A 3,081-nucleotide genomic window follows, 5' to 3' on the forward strand; every position below is an offset into this window, starting at 1 on the left:
ACGATGCGAGCAAACACGCGCGACGCGTAAACGCGAACGTCGTTGTCGTCGTTGTCGTTGTCGTTGCGTAAAGACTCGACGCGCACCCGTGCCGCGGGAGACACGGTGCGGCGGGGAGAATTTATTTGTGCGACAAAAGTATCGTATAGACGTGGCTTAACACGGCCAATACGGATGACGAGTCGTAATCGAACATATATTCGAACGGATCGTTCGGCCGCTCGGCGGCCTAGCGAAACCGTCAATTGCACGCGCGACAGAGATGCGGCGCTACGACCGGAGTCGCAGCGATCGCCGCTCGTCACGCGAACAGTGTGGCTTTTTGTTTTTATGCAGCCGGCCCTCAGACAGGAGTGGTCCTGGATATTTCTCCACGGACCGCAATGTGCGTTCGAAATGTCGATGTTCAAATGTGTCCTGCAGTTCACACTATGACGCGCAGTTAACTGCGTTCTTCATCGACCCGCGAGCCAAGTGATCCACCGTTCAGGGTAATCGTTTTGTTTTTGTGTGTGTTTTTGTATGAGAAAATATAAAAGGTGCGAAAAAATTAAACAAAAAAATTTGAAAATAATACTTATCATTAACGTGTACGACAAATGAAAAGAAAGAAAATCTCTTTTATTTGCGTGGTTGTACACAAAAATTAAAATATTATTTCAAAGTATCAATAGGCGATAGCGAACGCTAATCAAAGCGTGTCGCAACGCACACGTCGCGAATCGACGAGAGAGAGTCAACCGTCTCGGATTCGATTTTGATTCGTATCATTCACGTGTTTTTGTATTTTTTTCTTTTTTTGCGAGTCTTTGACAACAACAAAACAAAAAGAAAAAACCAACGTTAATGATCCTTCCGCAGGTTCCCCTACGGAAACCTTGTTACGACTTTTACTTCCTCTAAATGATCAAGTTTGGTCAACTTCCCAGCAACGCCGACGGCCGTGAGGCCACCGCGTGTCGGTCCGAAGACCTCACTAAATCATTCAATCGGTAGTAGCGACGGGCGGTGTGTACAAAGGGCAGGGACGTAATCAACGCGAGCTTATGACTCGCGCTTACTAGGAATTCCTCGTTTATGGGGGATAATTGCAAACCCCAATCCCCAGCACGAAGGAGTTTCAACGGGTTGCCCGGGCCTCTAGGCCAGGGAGAACATGTTGATTCCTTCAGTGTAGCGCGCGTGCGGCCCAGGACATCTAAGGGCATCACAGACCTGTTATTGCTCAATCTCGTGCGGCTCGAAGCCGCCGGTCCCTCTAAGAAGAATTTTAATACGTCGCCAGTGAGTTGCGCTCCCCGAGAGTCGCGCACACCTTGAATGACGACGCCTATTTAGCAGGCTAGAGTCTCGTTCGTTACCGGAATTAACCAGACAAATCGCTCCACCAACTAAGAACGGCCATGCACCACCACCCACCGAATCAAGAAAGAGCTGTTAATCTGTCAATCCTTCCGGTGTCCGGGCCTGGTGAGATTTCCCGTGTTGAGTCAAATTAAGCCGCAGGCTCCACTCCTGGTGGTGCCCTTCCGTCAATTCCTTTAAGTTTCAGCTTTGCAACCATACTCCCCCCGGAGTCCAAAATCTTTGGTTTCCCGGAAGCTGCCCGCCGAGCCATTGTAGTAACGTCGGCGGATCGCTAGATGACATATTTACGGTTAGAACTAGGGCGGTATCTAATCGCCTTCGAACCTCTAACTTTCGTTCTTGATTGATGAAAACACCTTTGGCAAATGCTTTCGCTGATGTTCGTCTTGCGACGATCCAAGAATTTCACCTCTAACGTCGCAATACGAATGCCCCCAGTTATCCCTATTAATCATTACCTCGGAGTTCTGAAAACCAACAAAATAGAACCGAGATCATATTCTATTATTCCATGCACGAAATATTCAAGCGGCATTTTGAGCCCGCTTTGAGCACTCTAATTTGTTCAAAGTAAAATTGTCGGCCCACCTCGACACTCACCGAAGAGCACCGCGATAGGATTTTGATATTGAACCGGCGTTTTACCGCCGGCTCACCGACGATATGCTCCGCAGACGTGTCAGTATCACCGCGGATGCGGTGCACCGACAGCGCGGCGCACAAATGCAACTACGAGCTTTTTAACCGCAACAATTTTAGTATACGCTATTGGAGCTGGAATTACCGCGGCTGCTGGCACCAGACTTGCCCTCCAATTGTTCCTCGTTAAAATATTTAAAGTGTACTCATTCCGATTACGAGGCCTCGTAAGAGTCCCGTATCGTTATTTTTCGTCACTACCTCCCCGTGCCGGGAGTGGGTAATTTGCGCGCCTGCTGCCTTCCTTGGATGTGGTAGCCGTTTCTCAGGCTCCCTCTCCGGAATCGAACCCTGATTCCCCGTTACCCGTGACAACCATGGTAGTCGCAGAAACTACCATCGAAAGTTGATAAGGCAGACATTTGAAAGATGCGTCGCCGGTACTGGACCGTGCGATCGGCAAAAGTTATCCAGATTCATCAAAATTAACGACTTCGGACGCATGGCCCTCCGCCGATTGGTTTTGATCTAATAAAAGCACTCATCCCATCACTGGTCAGAGTTCTGATTGCATGTATTAGCTCTAGAATTACCACAGTTATCCAAGTAACTGAGTAAGATCTAAGGAACCAAAACTGATATATTGAGCCATTCGCGGTATCGCCTTAATACGGCTTGCACTGAGACATGCATGGCTTAATCTTTGAGACAAGCATATAACTACTGGCAGGATCAACCAGGGAGCTGCTTACGCAAACGACACGCCTACACCGCGGTCACGCGGCTTCGGCGAGCCGCTGGCTCGGCGGCGTCGAGGGGCGCGCGCTTGCGCGCGCGCCTTCTCGACACGCGTGAACGTAACGCGTCGAATTTGCACGCGACGCGACGTTCGCGCTTCATATCGATAGACTAACTTTGACCGGTCTACGAGCGGCCGTCCCGTCACGATCTCGCAACGAGGTGATGTACAACGATGCTCGACCACTGTGAGGGACATAAAACTGCAACGAACACGACCCCGCGGGCGGGAATCGATGTTGTGACAATTTGAAAATTGAACATTCATCTAAACGC

At 49.6% G+C, this 3,081-nt stretch overlaps 2 non-coding genes across 2 annotated transcripts; both read right to left on the minus strand.

Moving 5' to 3' along the window:
* Positions 1–337: 337 nt before the first annotated feature.
* LOC123719626 lies at positions 338–494 on the minus strand. The gene has a single exon (XR_006755691.1). It is a non-coding gene; the product is annotated as a 5.8S ribosomal RNA (ribosomal RNA).
* A 350-nt stretch (positions 495–844) lies between these two features.
* LOC123719627 lies at positions 845–2,750 on the minus strand. The gene has a single exon (XR_006755692.1). It is a non-coding gene; the product is annotated as a small subunit ribosomal RNA (ribosomal RNA).
* Positions 2,751–3,081: the final 331 nt, after the last annotated feature.

Source organism: Pieris brassicae, unplaced genomic scaffold (genome assembly GCF_905147105.1).
Source record: "Pieris brassicae unplaced genomic scaffold, ilPieBrab1.1, whole genome shotgun sequence".
Classification (NCBI taxonomy): Eukaryota; Metazoa; Arthropoda; class Insecta; order Lepidoptera; family Pieridae; genus Pieris; species Pieris brassicae.